The sequence below is a fragment of the Pongo abelii genome, chromosome X (assembly GCF_028885655.2).
Source record: "Pongo abelii isolate AG06213 chromosome X, NHGRI_mPonAbe1-v2.0_pri, whole genome shotgun sequence".
NCBI lineage: Eukaryota > Metazoa > Chordata > Mammalia > Primates > Hominidae > Pongo > Pongo abelii.
Window position 1 is genome coordinate 18,755,324 of NC_072008.2, and position 25,877 is coordinate 18,781,200.

Here is a 25,877-nt window from a genome sequence, read left to right on the forward strand (position 1 = left end):
TTATAAGCCACCTAGTTTATGGTATTTTATTATAGCTTCTCAAACAGACAAAGACAGTCCCTCAATGTCAGACTCTGTGCTGGCTGAGGAAGTTAACAATGACTTTTTAAAAAAAATTATTATTATACTTTAAGTTTTAGGGTACATGTGCACAAAGTGCAGGTTTGTTATATATGTATACATGTGCCATGTTGGTGTGCTGCACCCGTTAACTCGTCATTTGCATTAGGTATATCTCCTAATGCTATCCCTCCCCCCTCCCCCCACCCCACGACAGTCCCCACAGTGTGATGTTCCCCGCCCTGTGTCCAAGTGTTCTCATTGTTCAGTTCCCACCTATGAGTGAGAACATGCGGTGTTTGGTTTTCTGTCCTTACGATAGTTCGCTCAGAATGATGGTTTCTAACTTCATCCATGTCCCTACATGAACTCTTCCTTTTTTCTTTTTTTTTTTTTTTTTGAGATGGAGTCTCGCTCTGTCGCCCAGGCTGGAGTGCAGTGGCGCGATCTCGGCTCACTGCAAGCTCCGCCTCCCGGGTTCACGCCATTCTCCTGCCTCAGCCTCTTAAGTAGTTGGGACTACAGGCACCCGCCACCACACCTGGCTAATTTTTTGTATTTTTAGTTGAGACGGGGTTTCACCGTGTTAGCCAGGATGGTCTCCATCTCCTGACCTCACGATCCGCCCACCTCGGCCTCCCAAAGTGCTGGGATTACAGGCCTGAGCCACTGCGCCCGGCCTCATCCTTTTTAATAGCTGCATAGTATTCCATGGTGTATATGTGCCACATTTTCTTAATCTAGTCTATCACTGATGGACATTTGGGTTGGTTCCAAGAACAATGACTTTTTTTTTTTTTTTTTTTTTTGAGACAGAGTTTCGCTCTTGTTGCCCAGGCTGGAGTGCAATGGCACGATCTCAGCTCACCACAACCTCTGCCTCCTGGGCTCAAGCGATTCTCCTGCCTCAGCTTCCTGAGTAGCTGGGATTACCGGCACGCGCCACCACACCCAGCTAATTTTGTATTTTTAGTAGAGACGGGGTTTCACCATGTTGGTTAGGCTGGTCTGGAACTCTTGACCTCAGGTGATCCACCTGCCTTGGCCTCCCAAAGTGCTGGGATTACAGGCGTGAGCCACCGTGCCTGGCTTTTTTTTTTTTTTTTTTTTTTTTTGAGACAGGGTCTTACTCTGTCACCCAGGCTGGAGTGCAGTGGCAATCATAGCTCACTGCAGCCTTGAACTTCTGGGCTCAAGCCATCCTCTCACCTCAGCACCCCATGGTAGCTGGGACTACAAGTCCGTGCCACCACACCCAATATTTTTAAACATATTTTTATAGAGATGGAGGTCTCACCATGCTGCCCAGGCTGGTCTTGAGCTCCTGGGCTCAAGCAATCCTCTGGCCTCGGCCTCCTGAAGTGCTGGGATTACAGTCGTGAGCCGCCACACCCAGCCAACTTCTTATTTTCAAATCCAATGGACTCTTCTCAACACTGACCTTCCATCTTCACACCGCAATGTTGGGTGCTGTCAGTCCCATCTTCCTTTAGCTTCCACCACTCTGGATACACCTTCTCAGTCTCCTTTGAGAGCTCTGCTTCCTCCACCCACCCCGTAAATATTGCTAAATCCAAGGTTCAGATATCCAGTAAGCACTGAATGGCCTACAGGATATCTTCCCGTAGATGTCTCCTGCTAGCTCAAAGTGGACCCAACCTAGTGTTGACAAGGCTGTGGAGCAACCTGAACTGTGTCATATGTTGCTGGTGGGGGTGCAAGGTGGTCTAACCTCTTTGGAAAACTATTTGGCAATTTATACAAAGGCTGAACATATATGTGCCCTATGACCCAGCAATTCCACTCCTAAGTAGCTACCCACCAGATATGCATGCATATATACTCCAAAACCAAAAACATGTGCTAGATGATCCATAGCGGCAGTATTTGTAATACCCCCAAACTGGAAATGCTCATATGTCCATCAAAAGCAGAGTGGCTACATCGGGGTATATTTACACAATGGAACACTATACTGCAATGCAAATAGACAGTCTAGAACTACATGCCACAGGATGGACGCATCTCATGATGCTGAGTGAGAAGTCCAATGCTGAAGCAGATACACCACATGGATCCATTAAAAAATGTACAAAAGTGGCCGGGCATGGTGGCTCATGCCTATAATCCCAGCACTTTGGGAGGCCGAGGTAGGCAGATCACCTGAGGTCAGGAGTTCAAGACCAGCCTGGCCAACATGGTGAAACCCCGGCTCTACTAAAAATACAAAAATTAGCCGGCCATGGTGGCGCACACCTGTAGTCCTAGCTACTCACGAGGCTGAGGCAGGATAATCACTTGAGCTGGGGAGGCGGAGGTTGCAGTGAGCCAAGATCACGCCACTGCACTCCCAGCCTGGGCAACAGAGTGAGACTCCATCTCAAAAACAACAACAACAACAAACTCATCTCCTTCCTCAGACTGTTCTCCTTTCTCTATTTCTTTATTATTATTATTATTATTATTATTATTATTATTATTATTATTATTATTTTGAGACAGGGTCTTGCTCTGTCACCCATACTGGAGTGCAGTGGTGCTATCTCACCTCACTGCAGCCTCGATCTCCTGGGCTCAAGCAGTCTTCCCACCTCAGCCTCCCGAGTAGCTGGGACTACAGGCCTGCGCTGCCACGCTCAGCTAATTGTGTTAATTTTTTTGTAGAGACGGGGTCTTGCTATGTTGCCCAGGCTGGTCTCAAATTCCTGGGCTCAAGGGATCCTCCCACCTCGCCCTCCCAAAGTGCTGAGATTACAGGCATGAGCCGCTGCACCTGGCCTCTTTTCTCTATTTCTTATCTCCTGAGTAGCTTCGCCATCCATCTACCACCCCATCCAGAAGGCTCCTCCAAGCCTCCTCTTTTTCCTAAATCCCTGCCATCCTATGGCCACCAGGGGCTTTCTCTCCTCTCCATCCCACTGCCTGCTTTGAGGCCCCACCCTCTCTCCCAGGTACTCTACCTGCTAAAGAGAGACTTGTCTCCTTCATCCTCCATGCTGCCGAGGCAGTGAGGTGCAAACCTGATGCCACCACTCTCCTGTGCAAAACGCTTTGGCGGGTCCCTGTTGCCAGGGGCTGAGTCCCACCTCTGAGATGTATTACGATCTCTCCATTTCCGCACCCCTACGATGCATATAATAATAAAGTGTCCTTCAAGGGGTCATGGAGATAGATCTACCTCCTGCCCACCTCTCGGGATTTATGTTTCTCACTCTGTACTGCTCGCCAAGCCACAAATGTGCCAGACTGTCTCATGCCTCCGTCCATGGAATTTCTTTTCCTCAAATGAGTCCCCCCACCCCTACTTCTCAGCCTGCTCAGCCCATTCCCTATAAAGAGGATGTTTCCTGGCCAGACGCAGTGGCTCATGGCTGTAATTCTAACACTTTGGGAGGCTGAGGTGGGAGGATCCCTTGAGCTCAGAAGTTTGAGACCAGCCTGGGCAGCATGGCGAGACCCTGTCTCTGCTAAAAATAAATAAACAAACAAATAAATAAACAAAAATTAGCCAGGTGTGCTGGCACACACCTGTGATCCGAGCTATTCGGAAGACTGAGGTGGGAGGATCATGAGAGTTGGAGGCTGCAGTGAGGTATGATTGCATCACTGCACTTCAGTCTGGGTGACAGAGTGAGACCCTGTCTCAAAAAAAAAAAAAAAAAAAAAAGAGGGTTTTTCCTGTCCCTCAGCTCACCACTTGCTCTGGCCTTTTCAGTCCACCTTTTTCTTGCCCACAGGTTATAGAAACCCATACAAAAGATGACTGATAATGACTCACCTCAAAGCATTCATTCATTCAACTAATATTCATTGAGCATATACTACAATCCAGTCCCAGCTTTAGGTGCTGGGGATAGAGTAGCAAACAAAACAGGAAAAACACTTGCCATCATAAAGCTCATAAGCTAGTGTGTGTGTTGGGTGGGAGTGTGTGGGGAGAATACATTAATGAACGAATGAAAAAAAGAGAATAGATAGTATGGAAAATTACGGTGACTGCTGTGGAGAAAACACAAGGAAGTAGGGGACAGGGACTGGTCCTTTTGGGCTTAGGGAAGCCCTCACTGAGAAGGTGATGTTGGAGCAAAGATTCGAAGGAGGCGAGACACCTGTGGGCAAAGCATTCTGGGCAGAGGGAACAGCATGCGCCAAGCCCTCGAGGTGAGCGTGTGCTTGGCGTGTTCCAGGAAGAGCAAGGAGCTCCTGAGGCTGGAGCTAGAGGAGAGAGAGTCTTAGGAGATGACGAGGTTGGGGGTGTCCGGGAGCCAGTTCCTGTAGGGCCTCGTGGGCCATGTGAGACTTTGTGGAACCTGAGGCTAGACGAGGACATTACTGACCACGGTTTCAAAGCCTCCCTCTGGTACAATGTTGTGGACCAGGCTGGCCACGGTAAGTGTGGCAACAGGGTCCGGTTCCGAGGTGAGTGCAGTCATCCGAGGGAGAGAAGATGCTGGCTTGGCCCGGGGTGGTGGCAGTGGAAGTGTTAAGTGGCTGGATTCTGACTGCACTGGGGAAGTAGTGCCCACAGGATCTGCGGGCAGATTACGCGTGGCAGGGGTGGGGGTGTGAAAGAAATGGAAGTCTGAGGCTGGTGCAACTGGGAGGATAGAGCTGCCATTTGCGGGGCGGGCGGAATGGGAAGAAGGTTTCAGCGAGGACAAGGGATTTGGGAAGGATGGGGAGGAGGATGATCTGTTTGGGACATAATGAATTTGAGATGCCTAGGGGACACCCCAGTGTTGAAATCGAGCTGGCAGCCAGACGGATGCTTCTGGAACTCAAGGGGGAGCCCAGACAGGCTGGATGGTGCCCTGTGCTCTGCGGAGTTAATGACTACATGAACTCCTAACCTCAGGCCTGTAGCTGTTCATCAAGAGATGCAAAGGAAATCAGCAATTAGGGTCTAGTTGGCTGGGGGCTGCTAGTCCAGGAGATGCTCTGTCCCATCCCCACCCTCAAGAGAAGCTGGGACTGGCTGTGAGGCAGTTTCTGAAGGGCCCTGTCAGTTAGGTCAACATCAATTGTGCCAGGCCAGTGGCTCACGCCTGTAATCCCAGCACTTTGGGAGACTGAGGCAGGCAAACCACTTGAGGTCAGGAGTTCCAGACCAGCCTGGCCAAGGTGGTGAAACCCTGTCTCTACAAAAAACACAAAAATTAGCTGGGCATGGTGGTGCATGCCTGTCATCCCAGCTACTAGGGAGGCTGAGGCAGGAGAATCGATTGAACCCGGGCAGGCGGAAGGTTGCAGTGAGCCAAGATCATGCCACTGCACTCCACCCTGAGCAACGGAGCGAGACTCCGTCTCAAAAAAAAAAAAAAACAAAAAACAAAAAACAGTGCCAGATCCTCTTTTTGGGAGACCAAAGGCAAGGGGTGTTGGTCACTGACAGTGTGGCTTTCATAACCAAATCCACTTGGCTCAAAGGCCATGTCTGTCACTGAAGAGGGTCTGGTCTGTTGAGCTGTCACTGAGCAAACCTAGAGTCCAAGGAAGAGAGGCCTGCTTTCAGAGCCGATTCCTGGGTGCAATCCAATTTTGGACCAATTTCTTGCATTTCTTTTCTTCCCAGACTACCCTCCCGCAGAAAGCATTTGTCTGTAGACAGCCTGGGGTTCTGAGGTACCAGATCCTTATGGAAATGAGCAGAGAGAGAAGGAACGACAGGCGTTTTACAGAAAAAGCTGTCACCAAAGGAGAAGCAACATGGCTGCTGCAGTCCCGCACAACGATTTAATCACCAACAAACTGGAGAAGAAAAGCATTTTTGGCGACAACATATTGTGATGGCAAAAACTGCAATTACTTTTGCACCAACCTAATAGTATCATACCAGAAAATAGCATTGTTGGAAGGGGAACAAGAGAAATAGCTCAGCCTCTAAAGGAAAAATAGTGAAATATTTCGATTATGTGGTTGCATATTTTTCTCCCTGTTTAGATGGCTTCTGTGATTCCGCCACACGTTGCATGAGACATCTGCCAGTCACCAATCTTAGATTTATGCAATGTGGGCTTAGATTTATGCAATAGGGGCTCATTCTGCCCCTTGGTCCAAAAGGGCCACTCTGCTGTGGGGAAACCCTTGTTGTCACAGCAGGAAATTTCAAGGCGTGTCTATTTCTTGAAATGTACCTTGCAACCCATGAGGAAAGGCGCGCTTTAGATATACACAGGAAGATCTAGTTTAGTCTCCTGGATTGGGTATCACCAACTACAGAGTGTTCCTTCCCATGGAAACAGATGAAGCCGAGGAGAAAAGCATAAAATTATGAATGATTAAAAATGGTCTGTAACCAGCTTCCAATCTGCTTGAGAAACAGGAGGAACGCACGCAGCAGGCTGCAATAACGTCCCTCTCGTGAAAGAGAAAGAAGGAAATTGCTTCTGGTGTGAAAGTGTTACTATTTTAGGCGACAGGCATATTCATGGGTAAATCTGTTATCTGCACATGCTTCAAACACAGATGAACTTCAACTACATATGCTAAGCGAAAGACAAAAGACCACATGCTGTGTGACTCCATTGAAATGAACTGTCCAGAACTGGCAAATCTTTAGAGACAGAAAGTCGATCTGTGGTTGCCCAGGGGCTGGGGGAAGGGGGAGACAGGGAGAATGGGGAGTGAGGGCTTAATGTTTGGGTGATGAAAACGTTCTAAAATTAGATTATGTGCTCCACAAATTTGTAAATATACTTAAAACGATCGAACAATAGACTTTCAATGGGTGAATTTAAGAGTATATAAATTACATCTCAATAAAGCTGCTTTAAAAAAAACCCTGCAATCCCTGATGGTAACACAGTCACCTATAAATTGAGGCTGAAGGACTTTTTTTGTTTTTATATAATAAACATGACCAAGTAATGAAGTAAGATATTTTAATACGATGGATGTTCTAAAAATCCTTATTGTCATTGAGTCCAATATGTGCGGTGTAAGAGAAATAGAAGCCTGACTCAATTATAAGACATAGGAAGCCGGGCGCGGTGGCTCATGCCGGTAATCCCAGCACTTTGGGAGGCCGAGGCAGGCAGATCACCTGAGGTCAGGAGTTCGAGACCAGCCTGGCCAACATGGAGAAACCCCGTCTCTACTAAAATTACAAAAATGATCCGGGCATGGTGGCACACGCCTGTAATCCCAGCCACTCGGGAGGCTGAGGCAGGAGAATTGCTTGAACCCGGGAGACAGAGGTTGTGGTGAGCCGAGATCACGCCATTGCACTCCAACCTGGGCAACAAGAGTAAAATTCTCAAAAAAAAAAAAAAAAAAAAAAAAAAAAAAAAAAAAGACATAGGAAATGCCTTACTATGATGCTGTGTGCTCTCCGAAATGAACCTTCATCCAACGCCTAAGTGAAGGCAATTTCTTTACCTTATTTCACTGTAATGAGGAGACACTGCTACTGAAGGACAGAAGCAGCAGAGGGTAAATTGGACGAAGAGCCTTTGTCTTCAGGTTCCCAGCTGTGTAATGGGACGCATCTTTCCCATGTCTATGGGCCTTATGCGTCTCCATCTGGATAATATGCTGATTAAGTGCAGTGATTGTGTCCTCTGTCCCTTGGAGCATCCCTCTGGCCCAGGGTAGGGCACACAGTAGGTTGCCAAGCCACACTGGCTATTTTTGGCCGGCTGCTTTCCTTCCAAGTGCTGTTAAAGGCCTGTGTTAAGTGGGTAAGATAATTTAAGCTCCCCAAACCTTCCCACTGGCCCGTGCTGCAGGCCACCTGGAGAGACGATGTTCTCTGCTCTTCGTGGACATTTCTGGAGCTCCCCAGCCATGCACAAAGATTGGTAAACTTTAGAACACGAAAGAGTGCTATCCTTCATGCCTCCTGACAGCCTGTCTTTTATTGCTGATATCCACTAACTGGGCAGGTCTAATTTTAAAATGCTTTGGTAAACATTTCTAGGACTTCTTCCCATCGCGGGGGTGGGGAGGTCATAGAACAGGGTTGTTAGACTCAGCACTGTGGAAACAACAAGGATCTGCCCTGCACGTCAAGTCCTTTCTTTTTTTTTTTGAGACGGAGTCTCGCTCAGTCACCCAGAATGGAGTGCAATGGCATGATCTCAGCTCACTGCAACCTCCCTCTCCAGCAATCAGACGATTCTCCCGCTTCAGCCTCCCGAGTAGCTGGGATTATAGGCACCTGCCATCATGCCCAGATACTTTTTGTATTTTTGTAGAGACGGGGTTTCACCAGGTTGGGCAGGCTGGTCTCAAACTCCTGACCTCAGGTGATACGCCCGCCTCAGCCTCCCAAAGTGCTGGGATTACAGTCATGAGCCCCCGCACCCCGCCGTCATACGCAATGTTTGCCCCCTAGCAGATAGTCAGGGATGAGCTCTTAAAAGAAGAGACCAAGGAATGAATGAATGAATCTCCATGCCAATCACAAAGAAGAGAAATCTGAGAGTGAGCGCTGGGGGTGTCTGACAACCAGGAGTATTTAGATCTAAGCCTTGAAAGAGTCTGCTTAGATTTTCTTGCTGAGGAAAGAGGAGGGGGCAAGGAGTAAAGGAAAAACAACAAAACCCCAAAGCATCTTAAAGTAGTCAGAGTTACTGGGACAAGTTGCAGACTATTAATTGCAAGGGAAAAAAATCCTAACAGACAACTGGTTTACATGATCCCTACTTAGAAATATACCTCGGGGTTTGCAGAATGACCTTGGAATTACATTGTCACCAGTCTTTCCAAATACTGAGAAATGTGACTAAGTAACAAAAGTCATCAGCCTGGGAAACATGGTGAAAACCCCTCTCTACAAGAAATACGATAAATTAGCTAGATGTGATGGTGCGTGCCTGTAGTCCCAGCTACTAGGGAGGTTGAGGCAGGAGGATGGCTTGAGCCTGGGAGGTTGAGGCTACAGTGAGCCGTGAAACCAAGAATTCTGATTCTACTTGTGTGAGTTTCGCTGTGTCTGTCTACCAGGTCATTTGCAGAGCAGAGAGACCTCCTTATCCCTGCTTTTTAATTTATTTTCTATAACACAAACAAATACACGATGTCCACAAAGAAGACAGGCAACCAATTTCTAACGTCTGGATGAACCTGAGGAGAAATTCTGATCAGATGGGTACTTGAGAATTGAGAGAGGCATGAAAGAATATTATTTCAAAGATTGAGAGGGAATTGGAACTGGATAACATTTTAGAGATTTGCCCTTATTTTTTCCTGATTGAAGCATATCACTTCTGCTAGGGTCATATTTAGAAATTTTAAAATGAGTGAGTGTACTGAGTCTCTGGGGTTTCCTGACTCTCAGTTGGATTATGTTTTTTATTAGATTCCAGTGGTACTGGGCATGTTACGTTAATCCATATTTAAACTAGGGTGACCTTATGTCCCGATTTGCCCTGGATGGTCCTGGGTTACACCTGTCGTCCCAACAGAATTATTAATAGCATCCTCCTCCACCGTCAATAGCATTCCGGTTTGGAATATTAAATTCCACAATCACTCCCACTTTGACTCCTAAAAGTTTTCCAGAATATGCCATACTTTCTCATTAATTGTTGCAACTTACGGCTATTTTATAGATTTCTGAGACCCATCCTTTTTTCTGTTGGATTTTAAGCATCCTTTGAACTTTAGAAGGCTCCTCACAGAACTGGAAAGCCATCCACACAAAGACAACTGTTGTTCATTAATAACACATGTTAGTTAATTAACATGTGTTGCTAATTAATAATATTTATATTTTTCAGGCTATATTCCTATTTATCAACGATATTAATTAAATTATGTATTAAGTATGCAACGAATGTCAATGGTTGAATAGCACATACCTTCATAGCCAAAGAGAAGTAATAACAAAAAGCCTTCTATCTTGCGTGACATCTTCCCCTCGTCCTCGGCCGAAGCTCTACCTTACTGAACTGGAGAGCTGGCCCAGGAGCAGGGGATTAAGTTGAGCCCTGGCCTCATTAAGCATCTTAATCCATTTAGTTCTTAGGTCTTCGGCTGAGCCCCATCAAGTTAACCCACAGAGTTACCTGCCTCAACAAGGAAGTCTCATGGAAGATACTAGCATCAACTGAGATTCGGTTCGCGAGGAAGATACTTTTCGTTCTTTTTTTTTTTTTTTTTTTGAGATGGAGTTTCGCTCTTGTCACCCAGGCTGGAGTGCAATGGCGCCATCTCGGCTCACTGCAACCTCTGCCTCCCGGGTTCAATCTAGTCTCTCCTGCCTCAGCCTTCCGAGTAGCTGGGATTATAGGCTCACACCACGCCCAGCTAATTTTTGTATTTTTAGTAGAGATGGGGTTTCGTCATGTCGGCCAGGCTGGTCTCGGACTCCTGACCTCAGGGGATCCACCCACCTCGGCCTCCCAAAGTGCTGGGATTACAGGCGTCAGCCACTGCGCCCGGCCCATACTGTTCATTCTATCTTAATGTAAGGGAAGCAATGGAGGGAGAGAACTACAACCAGAAGTCTCAGGTCTTCGTCCTTTCTTCGCCATCATCTTCTAGGGGGTGACCTTGAACAATTTCCTGCCACATACGCACTAACATTCTCGAATTGTATGAAAATGTCATGGATTCCCCTCTTTGAAAGCAACTAGGCATCATGTGCACACCTATTCACTCAGGAAAATGCTAAATTTGGTGGTGGTGGGAGGACAGTTACACAAAGCTGTGCATTGCTGTGTTACTTTTAACAACAACAAATTGGAAACAATCTAAATGGCCAAGGTTAGGGGGCTGGTTAAGTAAATCAGGAGATGAGTGCAGCCTGGTAGGGTTAAGAGCACAGACTGCCAACCCAGACTGGGTGCCAAATCGCAGCACTAGCACTTGTTACATTGTGACCTCAGGGCAAGTTATTAATATCTCTGCGCCTAAACTTTCTCATCTGTAAGATGACGATAATAATGCCTACTTTCTAGAGTTATTTTGAGGCTTACAAGAGATCATATGTACAAAATACTTAGCACAGTGCTAGACATAATTAGCTATTATTTTTACATCACCATTCAGAATAAAGTTGATGGGAGGAAAAGGGGAGTTGTTTAATAGGTATAGAGTTGAGTTTTGCAAGATGAAAAAGTTCCCGAGATCTGTTTCACAACAATGTGAATATACTTAACACTACTGAACTGTACACTTAAAAATGATTACGGTGGGCTGGAGGTGGTGGCTCACACCTGTAATCCCAGCACTTTGGGAGGCCAAGGCAGGTGGATCACTTGAGGTCAGGAGTTCGAGACCAGCCTGGGCAACATGGTGAAACCTCGTCTCTACCAAAAATACAAAAATTAGCCGGGCGTGGTGGCATGCACCTATAATCTCAGCTACGCGGGAGGCTTAGGCAGGAGAATCGCTTGAACCTAGGAGGCCGAGGTTTCAGTTAGCCGAGATTTTACCACTGCACTCCAGCCTGGGTGACAGAGCCAGACTCTGTCTCAAAAAAAAGAAAAAAAATGGTTAAGGTGGTTTTAAAAAAGGCCGGGCGCGGTGGCTCACGCCTGTAATCCCAGCACTTTGGGAGGCCGAGGCGGGCGGATCACGAGGTCAGGAGATCGAGACCATCTTGGCTAACACGGTGAAACCCGGTCTCAACTAAAAATACAAAAAATTAACCGGGTGTGGTGGCGGGCGCCTGTAGTCCCAGCTACTCGGGAGGCTGAAGCAGGAGAATGGCGTGAACCCGGAAGGCGGAGGTTGCAGTGAGTTGAGATCACGCCACTGCACTCCAGCCTGGGCGACAGAGCAAGACTCCGCCTCCAAAAAAAAAAAAAAAAGAATAAAGTTGATGAAGTGATTGTAATAACAGGGAAAGAGTTATACTCTTATGTTAGAAAAAGACGCAAATTTCTACACTGTTAAGGATGCATAACTAGGTTGAAAATGCAGAGAAAAATACAGAGTGCCCCTTCCCATTTTATGTTTTTTGCTACCACCATCTCACCACGGCCCACCCCCTCATTCCTCTTGTCAAAGATAAAAAAGCCAATATTTAAACAAATAATAAACTCCCCAAACGAAACTGTAATGAAATAGTAAAGAGGAACAGAAAGAAACTAGAGAAACGTTTGCTCATTCAACCAGTATTTCTTGAATGTCTACAAGCCTGACATTTATTTTATACTGTGTATGAACTCTATTCCACAAATTCTACTGCTGCATTAAAAGGGACTGTGGGTTTTTTTTTCTTGCTCTGTACATCAGAGTTTAATGAAAAATAGAACTTTTAATCAGAATCATAATGATGATCGACCTTTAATAATTCACCCGCAGTGAAAGCGCTGCTGTATTGCCTGCCACATTTTAGTTGGAGGTTGGGTGGCCGGCCCTTGCTGGCTTGCAGGCAAAGGGCAGCCAGGTGCATTCCCCGAGCGCCCGATTTTCCGAGGCGTAATGGGAGGAGAGGTGGGGTAGGGCCCGGCCGGATCGGGGGCGCCGGATCGGGTCTAGGACTTTGCCCGGCCCCTGCCCTCCACTACTTCTCATGTCGGACTATGGCGGCAGCGACCTTGTGGGATAGGAGAGTGTATCTGTCATTTCACTTCTGCGAGAAAAACATGCCAACAAATTTAAAAAGAAAAAAAGGACAAAGAAAAACACTTCGTTGTCGCTTTTTGTTTTTTTGTTTGTTTGTTTAATCCAAACCCTTTTTTTTTTAACCCAAACAACGAAACTCAAAAAAAACAAAACAAACCGCCCTGCGGCTATGGTTCCACTGGGGCTCGAACCCAGGACCTTCTGCGTGTAAAGCAGACGTGATAACCACTACACTATGGAACCTCTATGATGAAGAGCGTTGTTGGGACTTTATTCATAGACTCAAAGAAGTTCCGGCCCCCCCCCCCACCTCCGCCGGAGCCCCGCCTCTCCACCGTGACCCCGCCCCCGAGGCGAGGAGTTTGCGGCGGCTCCGAGTCTCGGGCTCCGGCATTTGGGCGGCTTGTCTTCCCTGCCCGCCAGAGTCGCGGCCCCTGGGACCAGGGCGAGGCCGGAACCTCGGCCGAGAGCACCTCCCCGCTATCATCTGTCCCCAAACTTTCCCTCAATCGAGGCGCCGGCGGGCCGGCCCGGCGGCCGGAAGTGCACCCTGCTCGGGCTTTGAGCCCCCGGCAGCTTCCTCCGCCCGCGAGGGCCCCGCGCCTTCCCATTTTCCCAACCGGCAAACTGAGCCTCGGCCACTCGGCCCACTTGCCCGTCGGAAGTCAGGCCGTCGCCTCCGGAGCAAGGAGGACAGGGGCAACCCTTGGAACCAGGGTTGGAAAAGGCCGTTGGTTAGCGGGCCCTTTGCCCGAGGGGGTGGACCTCTTCCCGGTCCCCTGCCCCTTCCCGCAGCCTTCTTCCCCTCCCGAGGACAGGCCTAGGGGGTGCAAATGCCAGGGCTTCCGTTAGGTCCCCTTGGTCTAGGGCTGCAGGGGTCGGGGGACGAAAACGTGTAGACGGGGCCACCCGTCTATGGCTTCCAGGGAGGCAGCGGCCCTGGCCACGTGATTGAGGGGCCCAGTGCAAAATGAAGATGCCAGGCCGCTTGTTGTTAAGTTTTTGAGAATTTCACACGCTAACAGCAGAGTATTCAACCCGGTGCGGGGTCCCTGACTTGCGTGCAGGACTGTAGTCTGGGTAAGGGGCTGGGACCCTCCATCACAAAGGGCGATTTTTCATCGTCAGTGTCATTTGCCTTCTTCAGGGCTTCCAGATGGATCTTCGTCACCCTAGGATTGCTCACCATCCTCAAGCTTGAAAACCCACCTGTAATCATTTGCGGGGGGGTGGGGGGGGGCATCTTTAAGCACCCAGGTGAATTTGGTCTGCAGGCAGCAGCTGTCCTTTTCGCTGGATCTTCTGCTGAGGTCGGTAGGTTGATAAAGTGATACTGATTTTGTGGCAGGAACTCCTTTCAGCCAACTCCTGTCTTCCTGGGAAGGCCTCTGGAAGAAACCAGGTGGGTGCAGGGAACACTAAGGTGGGGGTCACGATCTGGATGTTCGTCTTGATTTGGCCACTCATGAGCTGGGTACTCGAGCTAGTCAGTTCACCTCCGGTCTCAGTCTCCTCCTTTGTAAATACAAGGGTTGGACTAAACACGTTCACTTTCACCTGTGGGTCTCAATGTTGTACCCATCTTCCAGGTAGGAAAACGGAGGCAGTTATCTGCCATGTAATTCCCCCCACCCACAGCCCCCCCTCCCCGCCCAGAAATAGAAGCAGGCCAGCTAGTGGCGTGGGTTTTTCTAGTACCCGTTTGCCGATGTCCTCAGTTAGCTCCCTTCATATTCATCATGGGGCCCCCTTCTAGTCTGCTTTTTTGGTGACACGTTTTCAGAGGCCTCTCGAGCGCTTGATGCCTGGATTGTGGGCCACGAGATGACCAGAGTGGCCAGCCACCAGCCGGAGGATACATTCGTGAGAGCTCCACGTTTCCTACTAGTCAGTGAGCCTCAGGACTCCCGGGAAGCCTGATAGTAGTAAGTGTATCCCACCTGTTTCCAAACCCCTAGCGGTCGAAAACAAGACTGCCAGGAACTGGCCCTAAAGTTACACCCGCTGGTTGTGTTTTGGATGGTGTCTCTAGGAAATGCTTTGCTCTCCAGCCCCCCAACATCCCGATTTTTCTGTCTGCCCCTGGCTATAAAGGTATGTTTGCCAAGTTCCCACACTTAACCTCTGTGCAGAAAAGAAGCTGGTGTCCCTCTGTTGCATGCAACACAGGTATCTGCCTTTGGTGAAAAACTCTTGTTCCTTTTCTCCATTCCAGGAGGGAAACTGTTCTGTTCTCCCCGCCGCCCCTCACAAGGTGTCATCACAATCTTTTTTTTTTTTTTTTTAAGACGGAGTCTTGCTCTGTCGCCCAGGCCGGAGTGCAGTGGCACGATCTCAGCTCACTGCAACCTCTGCCTCCCGTTCAAGCGATTCTCCTGCCTCAGCCACCCAAGTAGCTGGGATTACAGGCGCCCCCCCACCATACCTGGCCTACTTTTTGTATTTTTAATAGAAATGGGGTTTCACCGTGTTAGCCAGGTTGATCTCAAACTCCAGGCCTCAAGTGATCCGCCCGCCTCGGCCTCCTGAAGTGTTGGGATTACAGGCGTAAACCACTGCGCCCGGCCCCACCCAGCTCAAATTCTATGGTCATTTTTATCACTTGCTTGTTTGCCCTTTCATTTCTTCCTTGTGCTTGTTGGTAAAACCACAATCTCTTACATCTGACTGTCTCCCTACCCTGCCCCTGAACTTGGCCCGAGAAGAACACATCCAAGCTGACTGGTTTCATACTAAATTCATGACTGCTTAGCTCAAGTGAGCCCTTTGTGCAGTCCAGAATACGTGTCCACTTCTAAGGATAGTTTCATGTCTTATCTCCGTAAACCTCCTGTACCCCCAACCCCAATCTCGGTTACAGCTGATGACCTAGCTTCCTATTGCAGTGAAAAAATGGAAGCAATCAGAAGAGAACTTCTGCAAGTCCCCTGCCAGCCACCGTCTGCTCTTATGCTCTTCCTCTGGATCAGGATGGGTTGGGACTGGCTAACTCTGTCGTAGGGGGCTGTCCTGTGTATTGTAGGATGTTTTGCAGCATCCCTGGCCTCTATTCACTAGATGCCTGTAGCACACATCCTCCCCCACCACCCAGTTGTGATGACCCAAAATGTCCCCTGGGGGACAAAATCTTGTGAGTTCTTTGGCAATATCTGGAGACACTTTTGTTGGTTATGATTGGGAGAGGGGTACTATAGGCACCCAGTAGGGAGAGGCTGGGGCGCTGCCAAACATCCTGTGGTGCCAGCTACTCTGGGGGAGTGAGGCGGGAAGAATCCCTCGAGCTCAGGAGGTCGAGGCTGTTGTGAGCCATGATTGCACCACTGCACTCCAGCCTGGGCAACAGAGTGAGACCCTGTCTCAAAAACGAAAACAAAAGCAAAAAAACAGGAAAAAAACTCTTAATTCCACTTCCACCTGTGCCACTTCCATTTCTCTGCTCTCCTTTGTAATACAATTCTTAGATTGGTCTGGTGCTCTCTCCAGTTCTGTCCCCCATTGGGACTTGTTCTAGCACTCCACCAAAATTCCTCTGATCTAGTGACTTCCACATTGCTACACAGAATAGCTCTTCCTTATCATCAGATTTGATCTACTAGCAGCATTGAAAACAACCCATTACTCCGTTTTGAGGTACCCTCCCCTCGGCTTTTAGGATGCGGCCCTCTCGCGATGTTTATTTCCTCTCACTGCGTACTCCCTTTTGGTCACTTTTGCCGGAGCCTCATCTCTTTGACCTTTAAACACAGCCGTACCTCAGAGGTCTTGGTGCTTGGACTTCTGTATTCGTTTTCACCACCCCAGCGACCTCATTCAATCTAATGGCTTTCAATACCATTGAGAACCTAGAAGATTCCAGTGTGTATCTCTAGTCTAGACTTTTCTCCCAAACTCCAGACCTACATGTTCAACATCTCCATTTAGATGTCTGTTAGGCATCTCACATGTCTGTGTCCACGCTCCTGATCTCTGCCCCTAAATCCGCTCCTCTCTTGATCTGTTTTTCTTTTTTGGAGACAGTTTTGCTCTGTCGCCCAGGCTGGAGTGCAGCAGCGCCATCTCAGCTCACTGCAACCTCCGCCTCCTGGGTTCAAACAATTCTCGTGCCTCAGCCTCCCGAGTAGTTGGGATCACAGGCGTGCGCCACCACATCTGGCTGATTTTTGTCTGTATTTTTAGTAGAGATGGGGTTTTGCTGTTTTGGCCGGGCTGTTCTTGAACTCCTGGCCTCAAGTGATTCACCTACCTCGGTCTCTCAAAGTGTTGGGATTACAGGCATGAGCCACTGTGCCCGGCCTCTTGTTTTCTTTATCTCAGATAATGGCAACTTCATCTTTCCAGCTATTTAGGCCTAAAACTAAGAATCATACTTGATTCTTCTTTTTCTTACACCACCAGTGTAATCTTACTAGCAAAGCTTATTTGCACCACCTGCAAGATCTATCTATGCTAGCTTTCTGTCATCTCCCCAGCTACACTCTACTCAAAGCCACCATCACATTTTGCCTGGATCGTAGCCAGTAGCCTCAGATCTTGGCCTTCCAGCTTCTGCCTTTTCCCCACTACAGACTATTTTCCACACAGTAGCCACAGTGGTCCTTTCAAGATTCAAATTAGCTCTCATCATTCTGTGCAAAACCCTTCAATGGCTCCCTACCTCAACTAGAAAAGCTGAAGCCTTACAGTGGCCTACAAGGCTTGTGCCTCTCTGGTTATGAATCCTCTTACTGGCCAAGCACGGTTGCTCACGCTTATAATCCCAGCACTTTGGAGGCCAAGGTGGGCAGACACTTGAGGCCAGGAGTTTGAGACCAGTCTGGCCAGCATGATGAAATCCTGTCTCTACTAAAAATACAAAAATTAGCCAGGTATGGTGGCATGCACCTGTAATCCCAGCTACTTGGGAGGCTAAGATGGGGGGATCGCTTGAGCCTGGGAGGCAAAGGTTGCAGTGAGCCGTGACTGTGCCATTACACCCCAGCCTGGGTCACAGAGCAAGACCCTGTCTCAAAAAAAAAAAAAAAAATCCTATAACTTTGCCTTTGCTTTGACTCCACTCCAGCCACACCAGCCTGCTTGCTGCCCTTCAGTTACACTAGGCCTCTCCTGCCTCGGGGCCTTTGCTGCTGCTGCTGCTGCTCTCAGCCTTGAATAGTTTTTCCTTAGATCACACTGTTGCTTGTTCTCTCACCTTGTTCGGGTCATACCCGAATATCTTCTCAGTGAGGCCTTTCCTGACTGCCTACTGAAAATTGCTATTATTCTTTTTCATTCATGCTAGAGACTCACTGCCCCCCTTTCCTGCTTATTTTTCTCTGCAGCAGCACTAAATTTCTTTCTTTCTTCTCTTTTTTTTTTTTTTTTTTTTTTTTTTGAGATGGCATCTCGCTCTGTCGCCCAGGCTGGAGTGCAATGGCATGGTCTCGGCTCACTGCAACCTTCGCCTCCTGGGTTCAAGCAATTCTCCTGCCTCAGCCTCCCGAGTAGCTGGGACTACAGGCACCTGCCACCACGCCCAGCTAATTTTTATATATATATATATATATTTTTTTTTTTTTAATTTTATTATTATTATACTTTAAGTTTTAGGGTACATGTGCACAATGTGCAGGTTTGTTACATACGTACACATGTGCTATGTTGGTGTGCTGCACCCATTAACTCGTCATTTAGCATTAGGTATATATCCTAATGCTATCCCTCCCCCCTCCCCCCACCCCACAACAGTCCCCGTTGTGTGATGTTCCCTTTCCTGTGTCCATGTGTTCTCATTGTTCAAATCCCACCTATGAGTGAGAATATGCGGTGTTTGGTTTTTTGTCCTTATGATAGTTTGCTGAGAATGATGGTTTCCAGTTTCATCCATGTCCCTACAAAGGACATGAACTCATCATTTTTTATGGCTGCATAGTATTCCATGGTGTATATGTGCCACATTTTCTTAATCCAGTCTATCACTGTTGGACATTTGGGTTGGTTCCAAGTCTTTGCTATTGTGAATAGTGCTGCAGTAAACATACATGTGCATGTGTCTTTATAGCAGCATGATTTATAATCCTTTGGGTATATACCCAGTAATGGGATGGCTGGGTCAAATGGTAATAGAGACGGGATTTCACCATGTTGGCCAGGATGGTCTTGATCTCTTGACCTCGTAATCCACCCACCTCGGCCTCCCAAAGTGCTGGGATTACGGGTGTGAGTCACTGCGCCCGGCCTGCAGCACTTAATTTCTACATATTTACTAATTTATTTTGTTGATTGTCTGTCCCCACCATCCTCGACTGGAATGAAAGTTCCGTGAGGGCATGGATTTGGCTTCATTCTCTGCTGTATTACGCAGAGTCTAAATAGTTTCCAGCATATAGTAAGTGCTCAGTGAATATGTCTTGAAAACAATGTGTCAGTGTTGAGGGTGACTCAAGCCAGGGCAATGAGTTCCAGTAAGAGCTAATCCTGGATTTTTGCTTGACTTCTTGAGCAGAGACGTTTCCTAATTCACCCTGGACTTGAACGTGAGATGATCTAGAGGCTAGCAGTTCTGCCGCCATCTTACTATTGCATTATATTAGACAGGGCTCTTGGTTGCATACAACAGAATCCACTTGTTCGAAATATTCACCCGTCTTCCCCATGTAGGATTTTGACACCATGGCCCCCCGATAGGCTTGTCCAGGTGGCTTTGCTCTGCCCAGTTGAATGTGAGCAGAAGTGATGAGTATCACTTCCAAGCAAAAGTGTAAGAGCCAGTGTGGTGGCTGCTTCTGTCCTTCCCCTTTGCTGCAAGAAGAACAGCAATGCCCCAGAGACAGGTTGGCCTGAGTTTCAGAGGGAAGGCTCCCTGTTACAGAACCGCAGCCCATCTGCACTGTCCCGGAACTGGAGTGCAAAACAAACCTTTGTCATTGTAAGCCACTAACGTTTGGGGTTGTTACGAAAGCATAACACCACCTAAGTGGCTTCAACACTCCCACAAGTTTAAGAGGAAAGGGAGTTTATTAAAGGACACCAGGTGGCTCACAGGATCTCCAAGAAGGCCTCGGTGACTCCAAAGCCAGGAATGACGTCCAAATCTCACCGAGGGACTGCACCAGCGCAGGTGCACACTGCTGTCTCCTCTGAGTACAGATTTAGTAACTCAAACCAGTGTTGGAGCCCAGAATCTTGACCGCTGCTGTCTCTGGAAACTGGACACCTCTGCCACTAACCTTGGCAGAAGATGGCCTTTGAGAGCCCTCCACGTCTTCAGGTTGCCCTCTTCTGTATTGAAGTCGCTGGCAGAGCTTAGTTTACCTGCCTGTGCTCTTGCTATCAAAGAGTCTGGAAAAGCAAATTTCTTGTTTCTACTTTGGGGAGTTAGGAGTCAAACGGGTGGAATTACCAAGACATAGGGAGGAGGTTCAGAAGTTAGTGAATGACCATGAAGCGTGAAAGACATCCACGACCTGCTGGAGACCTGAGGATGGAGCCGACACCAAGGGATCCCAGCTGAGCAATAGAGCAGCTGGGTGTGGTCACTTACGCCCCGGCCCCAGTCATGCATATACCATTGACTCTTCAGTTATTTGAGGAAACCATTCCCAGCTTTGCTTAAGCCAGCTGGAATGGGCTTACTGACACTTGCTATGGAAAGAGTCCTAATGGTCTGTGTCTAAAATGGACGAGCGTTGGCACAGTGGCTAACGGTGGTGCCCTGGCTCGGATGCCTGAAAGTTTTGGTTGTTCTCAGTCCCCAGTAAGTGGGGATGAGGCTGACAGTCATGGGAATGGCCGCTTCTGGTAGGGTAGGTGTATTAGTCTGTTCTCACGCTGCTAATAAAGACAAACCCCAGAATGGGTAATTTATAAAGGAAAGAGGTTTAGTGGACTCACAGTTCCAATGGCTGAGGAGGCCTCACAATCATAGCAGAGGATGAAGGAGGAGCAAAGGGAGGTCTTACATGGTGGCAGGCAAGAGAGAAATGAGAGCCAAGCAAAAGGGGAAGCCAAAACCATCAGATCTCATGAGACTTATTCACTCTCATGAGAACAGCACGGGAAAGACCCGCCCCCATGATTCAGTTGCCTCCCCTCCGGGTCCCTCCCATGACACGTGGGAATTGTGGGAGCTACAATTCAAGATGAGATTTGGATTGCAGCACAGCCAAACCATATCGCCTGGGTTGTGGTTTCCCTGTCTCCTGGGGAGCCAGTAGTTCTCATGTACAGCAGGGCGCTTGCTCACGTGTGGCACAGTAACCAGGCCAGGTACAATTATACAGTGGGCAACATGTCTGTGTCAGATACTGCTAGTTGCTTATCTACTAGCAGATATTGAGGAAAAGAGGAATATCCGTTCCTCTTTTCCTCAATAAGACAAGTAAAAACACACAGTTGTACAGTGCTTGCTGTGTATTAGGGACTGTTCTAAGTGCTTCACTCGTATTAACTCATTGAATCCTCATGAGAGCCCTGTGCTATTATCATAGTTTGCAGGTGAGAAAATCGAGGCACAGAGTAAGTTGGTAACTTGACCAAGTCACACAGTGACATAAAGAAGCAAGGTTCTAAGCCCAGACCATCTGGCTCCATGGGCTGTGCTTAGCCTCTGCACTATAGTGCCTGATTTTGTTTGCTTTGGCGATGTGTCTGGCTAAAACAGCTTCATTTCCTTGAAAGGAGGTAGACCCATTTGGTATCCCCCTTTTTGCCCATAGTTCATCTCTTTCTGCCTGGAATGTGAATGTGGTGCTAGAAGGAGGGCATCACTTTCTGTCGTGATCACTATTTTGCACCCGTGAGTTGACAGTTGGGAAGAAGAAAGCTGCATGGCTTGGCCTAAAGAAGGAAGGCGCCTGGGTCCCAGCCCCAGATTCCCTACTCCAGATTCCTTGTGAAATGAATAATAAAATCCCTCATTTTTAATGCTACTGTTTAGTAGAAGTTTCAGTTACATGAGGAAAAATACAGATCCTACTGATTGAACCTTTGCACATTGCTCACCCGTAGCTCTCTCCTGTACCATTTTAACAATGTCTTTAATTTGTCCCCCAGCTACCAAGGGCTTGCCCTGTGTTCCAGTCCCTTGATGGAAGTTGTTCATTATCACATGCCTGCAATATGTCTGGGAACACAGTGTTGGGTAGTGCGGGAGCTTTTTTTAAAAAAGTATATGACATGGCCTCATCTCAAGAAGTTTGAAGAACATGAGTTAACCCAAAGGACTCATTTGTTCCAGTATGTTAATGGAAGATAGTGGCTTGATGTGGTTTTCCTAATGTAGGATGTTACTAAATCTGAATTTGGGCCTGGTCTCCTTTCTCTTAAAGAATAAACTTGACAAAAGAGAAGGCTGATGAGGGATAGGCAGGGTGATAAGCAAAAACCTGTCTAATAGGAAAGAAGGCCTCACATGGTATACCTCTCCAGACCAGCTATCTATAACCTTCACAATTACCCACAATCACTTTCAGTGAGATTACATTTCCTAGAGATGGCCACTCGAGAGAGAAACAGATGAGCTTAGAATGTTTTGTCTCCCCCTCTCTTACTTAACCTATCTTGAGATGTGTCTAGTATCTTTTTCTCTCTCTCTCTCTTTTTTTTTTTTAAATTTGAGGCAGAGTCTCACTCTGTCGCCCAGGCTGGAGTGCAGTGGCACAATCTTGGCTCACTGCAACCTCCACCTCCCGGGTTCAAGCGATTCTCCTGCCTCAGCCTCCCAAGTAGCTGGGATTCCAGGTATCCACCACCACGCCTTGCTAATTTTTGTATTATTAGTAGGGATGGATTTTCACCATGCTGCCCAGGCTGATGATCTTGTACTCCCGACATCAGGTGATCTGCCTGCCTTGGCCTCCCAAAGTGCTGGGATTACAGGCGTGAGCCACCACGCCTGGCAGAGATGTGCCTAGTTTCTAAAGTCACTCCCCTGTGACTAGGAAACTGAACACAGAACAATTTGACTCCTACTGCCCACTCCTCTAGAGTCCCATTTAAAAGGCAACACCTGATAGCAGCCAGTGCTAATCGGTGATGGAAATGAAATGGGTTACTCCCTAGACTTCCACAACACTTACTGCCTGATTTGTTTCCACATGGATTCAACTGGGCACGCAATAAGACTTGCCTCTAAGCTTTCCGTACAGTCTGAGGGAAAGATTTCAAGTGTGGTGCAGGTGTTAAACTCCAGTCATATTGTGTATTTTTACTAGTGATTTCAAGAATTGGGGATCTTTTGGATACAATTTGGGTAGAGTCCTAAGGCAATCTACAGTAATAAAAGCAAAACCAATTAGTAGGTTGTTGAATTCATTTGGAGGCTATCTGCATGCTAGCAGTTTTCCTCTGCTAAATCCTGTTTAAGATGCAGTGGGTTCTGCCAGGCGCGGTGGCTCACGCCTGTAATCCCAGCACTTTGGGAGGCCGAGGCGAGCGGATCACGAGGTCAGGAGATCGAGACCATCCTGGCTAACACGGTGAAACCCCGTTTCTACTAAAAATACAAAAAATTAGCCGGGCACGGTGGCTGATGCCTGTAGTCCCAGCTACTTGGGGGGCTGAGGCAGGAGGATGGCGTGAACCCGGGAGGCGGAGCTTGCAGTGAGCCGAGATCGCGCCACTGCACTCCAGCCTGGGCGAAAGAGCAAGACTCTGTCTCAAAAAAAAAAAAAAAAAAGCAGTGGGTTCTATTTTGTGCAGACGGAGTAGGCTGCCATGACAACTGTCTGTGAATATTATTTCAATATTAGTCATACATTTCCAGCATCTGCCTCTGGGCTCAGCGTTCTTTTAAAGCTTGTATACACATTTATTCTTAATGGACCTCTCCTGGACATGTTTACAAAAAGAACAGAAACAAAACACTTTCAACTGGCTGACTTTTTTTTTCTTTCAGAAGAGAAATTTGAATGAATTCACACAACTGAAAATTGATTGTGAATCTTATTGTCATTTTTTCTTTTAAAAAGGTGATTTTGATGTGAACTTATATTGTGCTGGATTATAGATTTTACTGAATAGGTACACTACACCAGGATTTGGAAAGTTCCCCTTTAGGCATGTAGTCCTTACAGTAAAATTATTATTTTTTTCTTCTAACAGTATCAGAAAGAATCTTGTAGTTGCCTGTGGCAGAAGATCCAACCCAAATTGAGCAAAACCAGTTTCAAACGAATCTGGTTTGAAACTTCCAAAGGTAAGATTTGATCCAGAGACTTAGGATGGAGGGCTCCGGCTCCATTTCCCTGCCTTTTGGTCGGCCCTTCCTCATGTATCACTTTCACCCCCTGAACTGGCTCTTCTCATGGTGACAGCCTTGCCCAGAGCACCACACTAGGGGGAGATGAGTGAGTCTGTCCCAGCACTCTCTCCAGGTACCCCGAGATTCACTCATAATACCTTTCTTTAGCTATACGCCCACCCCAAACACTCCTTTTTGCCAGGAGAAGAGGATATGCTGTCTTAGGGCGGAATTATGTGCTTGTTCCTGAAAAGTTGCTGTTGCATGGGGAGTGGGCTCGGGTAATTGGTTTAAGTCAGCCAGGGCCCGCGCTTAGAGTTGGGGGCTGTGTCAGTCCCATGCAAATCACATGGCTAAAAACAGGAAGCGGGGGTGATTTCGAAAAGGAAAATTGTGATTCTATTACAAGGAAGTTAGGGGACTATTTGCTAGCCACCTGGTTAGGGAACAGAATGCTGGCCTACTGATAATAATAATAACTAACATTTATTGAATACTATGAGCCAGGCACCAAGCTGCTTTACAGTTGTATTGGTTAGAGAATGTGTTTGGCTGCCTGAAATAAGGTAAATGGAACAGCAGGGGCTTAACACAGAGCGCTTGGTTTTCGTCCCACATGATACGAAGCCAGGAGATATACAGTGTCACATTGTCATCCAGGTCTCAAGCTCGTCCCTCCATCCTGCATCATGGTTTCGTTATTCTCAGTGTGAGGCTTTCTTCCTAGTGTGCACGAGATGGCTGCTTCTCCTCCAGGCATTGTGTCCTGGTTCCAGGCAGAATAGGGGGAAGGAGAAAAGAGAAGAGGCTTGTGCCAGCTGAGTCTTTTCCTTTTTATCAGGAAAATAGCTTTTCTGGAAGCCTCAGCCCATAGATTTCTGCTTGTATCTCAAGGGCTAGAACTGTGTCACATGACTACCCATAGTTGCAAGGGAGCCTAGCAAATCAAGTTTTGTTGGCTGAACACTGCCACCTAGAACAAAACTGGGGTTTTATTAGTAACGAAGAGAGGGAGAATGGACAGCAATGATCAGTGGCTGCTACAATGTGTATTAACCCATTCATTCGTTACATCAACCCGGTGTGATTGGTGCTATCCGTAGCCTCGTTTTATAGTTGAAGCAATAGGCACAGAGAGGTTATGTAATTTGCCCAAGCTCACACAGAGCTGTTAAGTGGTTGAGCAAGAACTTGAACCCAAGCAAGCTGACTCTAGAATCTAATTCTATTATGTTCCTAGACACATCCTGACCCACTGGCCAGACCACATTTCTTCTCTAGGATGTATATCCACTCGGGAAATGCAGGCCTCTCCTAGAAATGGTAGCTAATACTTGTTTAGCACTTTATAGTTTACAAAGAGATTGCCACTTAAATTATTCTCTTTAAATATTCTTTTTTTTTTTTTTTTTTTTGAGACAGAGTCTCACTCTGTTGCCCAGGCTGGAGTGCAGTGGCACGATCTCAGCTCACAGCAACCTCCACCTCCCAGGTTCAAGTGATTCTCGTGCCTCAGCCTCCAGAGTAGCTGGGACTATAGGCGCACACCACCATGCCTGGCTAAGTTTTGTATTTTCAGTAGAGACAGGGCTTTACCGTGTTGTCCAGGCTGGTCTCGAACTTCAGACCTCAAGTGATCCACCTGCCTTGGCCTCCCAAAGAGCTGGGATTACAGGTGTGAGCTACAGCGCCCGGCCTATTCTCATTTTTAAAATGAGGAAACTGAGGTTTAGAGGAGTTATGTAAGTTGCCTAAGGTCCCCAGGTTGAAAGTGGCAGAGCTGATATTTCCTCAAAATTATAAAAACTTACTCCTGTTTCCCTTTCTTAATCTTCCTGTTCTTCTCTGCACAGAGGAGTTCATTTCTAGTTTTTTAAAATGACAGTATTTCACTCTAGGCCCTATATTAACTTCATAACCTTCTCACGAAAACCAATCCAGAGAAATCTTGGCTCTCTCGCCTACTTGTTTTCACATAGGCCACCAGGAGGAATGTGGCACATCAGTGGGAACTGTGACAGAAGTAAGTAATGGAGGCCTGGAAAGGGAGGTGGTTTTTCTCTCACATCATATAAAATCC

The 25,877-nt window shown here is 47.4% G+C and overlaps 1 protein-coding gene and 1 non-coding gene across 12 annotated transcripts in view; one reads left to right on the top strand and one right to left on the bottom strand.

Annotated features, from left to right (window-relative positions):
- Positions 1-12,749: 12,749 nt before the first annotated feature.
- On the bottom strand, positions 12,750-12,822 carry TRNAV-UAC (transfer RNA valine (anticodon UAC)). Its single transcript has one exon. It is a non-coding gene; the product is annotated as a tRNA-Val (tRNA).
- A 107-nt stretch (positions 12,823-12,929) lies between these two features.
- PPEF1 (protein phosphatase with EF-hand domain 1) overlaps positions 12,930-25,877 on the top strand; it is a 150,930-nt gene continuing 137,982 nt past the window's right edge. For 5 of the 11 annotated variants that reach the window (XR_010138967.1, XM_054544376.2, XM_063721187.1 and 2 more), the window contains exons 1-2: positions 12,930-14,504; positions 23,659-23,752. The gene's annotated coding sequence lies outside the window, so the exon portion shown is untranslated. The remainder of the gene's footprint in view (positions 14,505-23,658; positions 23,753-25,877) is intronic. The other 6 variants (XM_054544377.2, XM_054544374.2, XM_054544375.2 and 3 more) reach the window with 6 other exon arrangements.